Below are 7638 nucleotides of genomic sequence, written 5' to 3' on the forward strand. Positions count from 1 at the left end.
ATAAATTATTAAGACATGTTTTATTTCCTTCCATCATATATTCTACCTTAGGAAATGTTCTATGTTCATTTGAAGAGAATATGCACTTTGCCATTGTTGGGTGAAATCTTTCATAAGTATCAATCAGCACAGGTTAGTCAATAAAGTTCTTCAGGTCTTCTATATGCTGGTTTTCCTTCTGCTTCTCCTAGCAGTTATTGAGATAGAGGTATGGAAATTTCCATCTATAATTATCAATTTGTCTATTTCTCCTGGAAGTTCTGTCAGATTTTGTTTCCTCCATCTTGAAAATCTGTTTTTGATACATAAGCATTTATGATTTTGATGTCCTCCTGATGAACAGACAGCTTCTCATGGTGAAAGGACCTTCTCTTTCTTCATTGTATTAATTGCTGTGAAATCTACTTGGTCTCATATTTATTTGGCCTCTCTGGCCTTTTCCTTGGTGTTCCAGGTTTTATCATCTGCTTCATTTCCTTTGTGGCAGTGATGATGTCCTTATATTCTTTCAGCTTCCATAAGGGAGACAGCAGGGTAGGAGGAGAGTCGGGGAGTGAGGCTGAGAAAGGCAGCTGAGAGCTTGCTCTTGAACTCACTGCCCTGCAGTGATGAGAATGAGAAATGCTCATTCACAAGCCTTCTGCTACGTGCAACTTACCCATAAGCCTGAAGTTCTCCATCTCTAATTCAAAATAGCACTGGAAGAATGGAGAGATAAGGAAGAAGGTGGCCTGATAGTCTAGCCAGGAGGGGCCAGTTACTGGTTTCAGTTCTGCGGGAGTTCAACTTCTCCACTTGAACTAGAGGGTACTGGGAGGTGACAGCCTCCTGTCATATCACATAACCCTGGGAAGCAGCAAGTGGGATGGAATGACCACTGCATGGAGAGATACAGGTCTTCTTCTGGTCCTTTAAAAAGGTGCAGGGAGACGCTTTTATCCATGACCTCAAGTCATCTCTCTGTAATGTATATTATGATAGACCACTGGTTCTCAACCTAGCTGTTGAGGAAGTACCAATAATTCTCTCTCCTGCCCTCATCTGATTTAATTAATCTAAAGAGTGCCCCAGGTGGCAGTATTTTCTAACCAACCCACACCCTTGCCAGGTGTCCATAATGTTTAGCCCGTTATAGGGAACACTAGGCAAAACCAGAATGGCTGTCTCCCAATGAAAAAGCCTGTATCTCAGTGCACTTAAAATATACTGATATCTAACTACATCCCTTGGGCACATATACTAGAATGGTGATGTGTGAGGTAAGTTTAAACTCACAGTTCTCAAGCAAAATCTTTTAAAGTGCTTCCATGCCCATATTCAGATTTTCAGAAAAGGAGGCTCATTTCTCTGATGGCCTCTCAGATCAAGTACCATCCTCCCTTCAATAGATGGCTGTTTCTGGACATACAGAACAACAATAGTCTTCATTTAGGAGTTTACAGAAAATTATCATCAGAAAAGATTGTTTTTTTTAAATTTATATTTCCATTGTTTATACTTCTTAAAAAATTTTTATACTTTTTTTACTAAGTTCAATTAGCCAACATATAGTCCACCATTTGTTTTTGATGTAGTGTTCAGTGATTTGTTAGTTGCGCATAGCTCCCTATGCTCATAAGATCACATGTCCTCCTTAATGCCCATTATCCAGTTTCCCCCATTTCCCCACCCCCTCCCTACTTCAGCCTCAAATTGTTTCCCAGAGTCTAGAATCTCTCATGGTTTGTCTCCCTCTCTGATTTCTTCCCATTCAGTTTTCCCTCCCTTCCTCTATGGTCCTCTGCACTATCCCTTATATTCTACATATTAGTGAAACTGGTGTGGTAATTGTTTTTTCTCTGATTGACTTATTTCACATAGCTTAATACCTTCCAGTTCCATCCATGTTGATGCAAATAGTAGGTATTCATCCTTTCTGATGGCCAAGTAATATTCCATTCCAGAAGATATAAACCACATCTTCCTTATCCATTCATCTGTTGAAGGACATCTCAGCTCCTTCCATGGTTTGGCTATTGTGAACATCGCTGCTATGAACTTTGGGGTGTATGTGCCCCTTCCTTTCACTACATGTGTATCTTTGGGGTAAATACCCAGTAGTGCAATTGCTGGGTCATAGGGTAGCTCTATTTTTAATGTCTTAAGGAACCTCCATACTGTTTTCAAGAGTGGCTGTATCAGCTTGCATTCCTACCAACAATTCCTTTCTCCGCATCCTTTCCAACATTTGTTGTGCCCTGTCTTGTTAATTTTGGCCATTCTAACTGGTGTAAGATGGTATCTCATTGTGGTTTTGAATTGCACTTCCCTGATAACAAGTGATATGGAGCATTTTTTCATGTGTTTGTTGGCCATTTGTACGTCTTCTTTGAAGAAGTGTCTGTTCATGTCTTCTGCCCATTTTCAACTGGATTATTTGTTTTTTGGGGTGTTGAGTTTGAAAAGTTCTTTTTAGATCTTGGGTATCAGCCCTTTATCTGCTCTGTCATTTGCAAATATTTTCTCCCATTCTATAGGTTGCCTTTTAGTTTTGTTGATTGTTTCCTTCGCTGTGCAGAAGCTTTTTATCCTGATGAAGTCCAAATAGTTCATTTTTGCTTTTGCTTCTTTTGTCTTTAGAGACATGTCTTGAAAGAAGTTGCTGTGACCAAGAAGAGACTGCCTATGTATGGTGTAAGCGAATTGTCCAGTTTCATTCTTCTGCATGTAACTGTCAAGTTTTCCCAGCAACATTTATTGAAGAGACTGTGTTTTTTCCATTGGCTATTCTTTCCTGCTTTGTCAAAGTTTAGTTGACCATAGAGTTGAGGGTCCATTTCTGGGCTCTCTCGTCTGTTCCATTGATCTATGTGTCTGCTTTTGTGCCAGTACAATACTGTCTTGATGATTACAGCTTTGTAACAGAGAGCTTGAAGTCAGGCATTGCAATGCCCCCAGCTTGATTTTCTTTTTCAACACGATTCAGTGTTTTTCTGGTTCCATACAAATTTCAGGATTGTTTGTTCCAGCTCTGTGAAAAACATCAGTGGTATTTTGGTAGGGATTGCACTGAATGTGTAGATTGCTCTGGGAAACACAGACATTTTAACAATGTTTATTCTTCCAAACCATGAGCATGGAATGCTTTTCCATCTATTTGTGTCTTCCTCCATTTCTTTTGTAAGTGTTCTGTAGTTTCCAGAGTACAGATCCTTTATCTCTTTGGTTAGGTTGATTTCTAGGCATCTTGGGAGTTTGGGTGCAATTGTAACTGGGAGGGATTCCTTAATTTCTCTTTCTTCAGACACATTGTTAATGTATACAAATGCAACTGATTTCTGTGCATTGATTTGGCATCCTTCCACATTGCTGAATCACTGTGTGAGTTCTAGCAATTTTGGGATGGAGTCTTTGGGGTTTTCTTTTCTTCCTTTTTAATTATTTATTTGACAGAGAGAAAGAACAAGCAGGGGAAGAGCAGAGGGAGAGAGAGAAGTGGGCCCACTGTTGAGCAAGGATCCTGCTGTGGGGCTTGATCCTAGGACCCCAGGATCATGACCTGAGCCAAAGGCAGATGCTTAACTGCCAGAGCTGACCCAGGCACCCCACTGGGTTTTCCACATAAAGTATCATACCATCTGTAAAGAGAGAAAGTTTGACTTCTTTGTCAATTTAAATGCCTTTTATTTCCTTTTGTTGTCTGATTGCCGAGGCCAGGACTTCTAGTACTTATGCTGAACAACAATTGTGAGAGTGGACATCCCTGTCATGTTCCTGACCTTAAGGGAAAAGTTCTCAATTTTCCCCCACTGAGAATGATATTTTCTGTGGGCTTTTCATAGATAGCTTTTATGACATTGAGACATGTTCCCTCTATCCCTCTACTCTGAAGAGTTTCAATCAAGAAAGGGTGTTGTATTTTGTCAAATGCTTTTTCTGCATCTATTGAGAGGATCATATGATTCTCATCTTTTATTAACTGCTCTATTACATTGATTGATTTGTTAATGTTGAACCACCCTTGCATTCCAGGAATAAATCCCACCTGGTCGTGGTGAATAATCCTTTTAATGTACTGTTGGATCCTATTGGCTAGTATCTTGGTGAGTATTTTTGTGTCCACCTTCATCAGGGATATTGGTCTGTAATTCTTTCTGATGGGGTCTTTGTTTGGTTTTGGGATCAAGGTAATGCTGGCCTCATAGAAGGAGTCTGGAAGTTTTCCTTCCATTTCTATTTTTTGAAACAGCTTCAGTAGAATAGATATTATTTCTTCTTTAAATGTTTGGTAGAATTCCTCTGGGAAGCCATCTGGCACTGGACTCTTGTTTTTTGGGAGGTTTTGATTTCTGCTTCAATTTCCTTGTTGGTTATTTGTTTGTTCAGATGTTCTACCTCTTCCTGTTTCAATCTTGGAACTTTGTAAGTTTCCAGGAATGCATCCATTTCTTCTAGATTGCCTAATTTGCTGGCATATAGTTGTTCATAGTATGTTCTAACAATTACCTGTATTTCCTTGGTATTGGTTTTGATCTCTCCCCTTTCATTCATGACTTTATTAATTTGCATCCTTTTTCATTTCTTTTTTATAAGTCTGGCCAGAGATTTGTTGATCTTATTAATCCTTTCAAAGAATCAGCTTCTAGTTTCCTTGATCTATTCTACTGTTCTTCTAGTTTCTATTTTATTGATTTCTGCTCTAATCTTTATTATTTCTCTTCTCCTGCTTGGCTTGGGCTTTATTTGCTGTTCTTTCTCCTATTCCTTTAGGTGTAAGATCAGTTTGTGTATTGGGGATTTTTCCAATTTTTTGAGATTAGCTTGGACTGCTATGTACTTCCTCTTAGGACTGCCTTTGCAGTATTCGTAAGTTTTGAATTGACATGTTTTCATTTTCATTAGTTTGCATGAACTGCTTAAGTTCTTTAATTTCCTAGTTGACCCATTCATTGTTTAGCAGGCTATTCTTTAATCTCCAAGTGTTTGAGTTCCTTCTTTATTTCCTCTTATTGTGGTCTGAAAATATGCAGGGAATGTTCTCAATCTTTTGGTATCAGTTGAGACCTAATTTGTGACCCAGTGTGTGATCTATTCTGGAGAAAGTTTCATTGGAACTCAAGAAGAATGAGTATTCTGTTGTTTAAGGATGGAATGTTCCATATATATCTATGTAGTCCATCTGGTTTAGTGTGTCATTCAAAGTTCTTGTTTCTTTGTTGATCTTTTGCTTAGATAATCTGCGTACTGCTGTGAATGAGGATGTTGGAAGTCCCCTATTATTAATGTATTATTATCAATGGTTTCTTTACTTTGAATATTAATTGGTTTATGTAATTGGCTCCTCCCACATTGGGGGCATAGATATTTACAATTGTTAGATCTTCTTGGTAAAAAGTGGATAGACCCACTGAGTATTATATAGTGTCCCTCTACATTTCTTACCACAGACTTTGGTTTAAAATCTAATTTTTCTGATATGAGGATTGCTACCCCAGCTTTCTTTTGAGGTCCACTAGCATGAACAATGGTTCTCTATCCCCTCAACTTCAATCTGGAAACATCTTTCAGTTTAAAATGAGTCTCCTGTAGACTCTATTACTTATACTTAATGAGCCTTGAAGTGAATCCTCTGTAGGTCTCTATGTAGAAATGAATTGAATCCTTACATAATTGACTTCTATCAGTTAAAAATAACACCTCAGTCAAAACTGAGCTTTGATCATGGTCATTTTTCCTATAGAAACATCCAACTCACCAGTGGTACTTATATGTATAAATTCTGGGCCATAAGAGTCTAGGTGTTTTTTTAATATTTTTTAAAAGATTTTATTTATTTATTTGAAGAGAGAGAGTGTGCATGAGAGAGCACAAGCAGACGGCGTGGCATAGGGAGAGGGAGAAGCACGTTCTCCACTGAGCAGGGTGCCTGACATAATCTGGGTTGGTCTTTAACAATCACCTCAGGTGATTCTCTTGTACATAAAATTTTGAAAACTACTTCTGAAGAGGCTTGAACTTCCCTACTTTTTTTATTGGAAGTTAAATGTCCCATGGCCCATTCAGAACTTTGACACCACAGGCCAGGTTTTTAATTTCAAAAATGCATTAAAATTCACATCTTCCCACAGCTCCCTTTAATTCTAACTCTGAAGGGGAGACTACACAAATCCAGTGATTATTATTTGGCTATTTGTGGCTCATATTTTACTTTTGGTTTTTTTTGTTTGTTTGTTTGTTTTTAAGTTGAGGAGTTTATTAGGGAAATAAGAGAGGCAAAGATACCCCAAGTGACAGAAAGAAAATCTGAAAATGTCCCTTCGAGCCAACTGGGGGCCTGGCCTTTACCTCCCCCAAAGGACAAGAAACTGGTAGGTTAGCAACAACATTCTCTGGTGGCCACCTTGGCAGGGCATAAGTGTCTCAGCCAGGACTGCCTCCCAACCCCCACCACAGGTGAAAAGGAGACAAAGACTGTTTCTAGAATCAATGCAGAGGCAATGAGAGCTGTAAGGAAAGTCTGAGAGAAAGAGAGGTGTGGAGGACCTTAACAAAGAGTCCCAGGCATCTGGCTCTGAGCTCCTCATACACTGACAGATAATTCTACAAAATGCTACTTAAAAGATAAAATGCCTAATGTTGGTTCCAAGAGCTTCCCTGGATGACTTCCCACATGCCACATCAACTCCAACATACCTGGCAGAAGCCAAAGTCCACGCTTTTGAAAAAACAAAAACAAGAATAAGCCCTGTTGCTCTTTAAGGAAAGAAGAAGGAGCTGAGGCTGCTGGGGTCTTTCCCACATCAACCTGTGTTCCATGAAGCAACTTCCCAGCAGCACCAAGGTGTAGCGCTAGGTGAGGGTCTCACCTTTTGTCACCCACGCTTCAATGTACTCTATTCTCTGTTCCAGGGCTGTCAATTTCTCATTTAGAGTTGCAAGTCTTGAATGACAAGATATATCGAACGAGCAGAGAAAGTCTGCGATTTTCTTGTTGCTGCTGGTGATAACCTCAATGTATTCTTGGTTTGCCCAGTTCTAGTGAATCTCCCGCTGCACCAGATCCTCTTGAACTGCCATGGCTGCCGCCTGAAGATGAACCTCATATTTTACTTTTATGTGACATTATTTTCCAAAGCCTGGAGAATATAACATAGAGAAATTGAATATAACAGTGTTTTCAACATATCATTGTTCTACTCTAACAAAAAGTTTGTGTTCTATGTGTTTTTGTAATTTAAAGTTTAAAGAATGCATTTAAATACATTACCTATCACAATTTGTTCATTGTGATTACCATAGTTTATTCTTCATCTAATGCAACAGATAAACTTGGCTGGCCCCTCATAGTTGGCTGAGCATATGAGAGAAGGGTCCTGTGCCTCTTGGAAAAAGGAGTATAAAGTAAATTTTGTTGTATTTGCACCTATTACTCAAGTTGAGCTCTCACCTGTGGAAAAGAGCCCTAGGCAGAAAATTAGAATATGCAAGAATGTGAAAACATCAAAGGCTACATGTTTTAAATAACATCCCTTTGGTATATGCTGCTGTATTAGAAGATTCTAACAGAGCCAAAATTAAATGGGGCTTCCAGGGTATTAAGTACAAATTCTTTGTTTAAAAAGATTTTATTTATTTATTTATTTATTTATTTATTTTAGA

General features: G+C 38.7%; 1 pseudogene; it reads right to left on the bottom strand.

Moving 5' to 3' along the window:
• Window positions 1–6219: 6219 nt before the first annotated feature.
• On the bottom strand, window positions 6220–7056 carry LOC123953295 (annotated as a pseudogene).
• Between the last annotated feature and the right edge of the window lie 582 nt (window positions 7057–7638).

Source organism: Meles meles, chromosome 1, assembly GCF_922984935.1.
Source record: "Meles meles chromosome 1, mMelMel3.1 paternal haplotype, whole genome shotgun sequence".
Classification (NCBI taxonomy): domain Eukaryota; kingdom Metazoa; phylum Chordata; class Mammalia; order Carnivora; family Mustelidae; genus Meles; species Meles meles.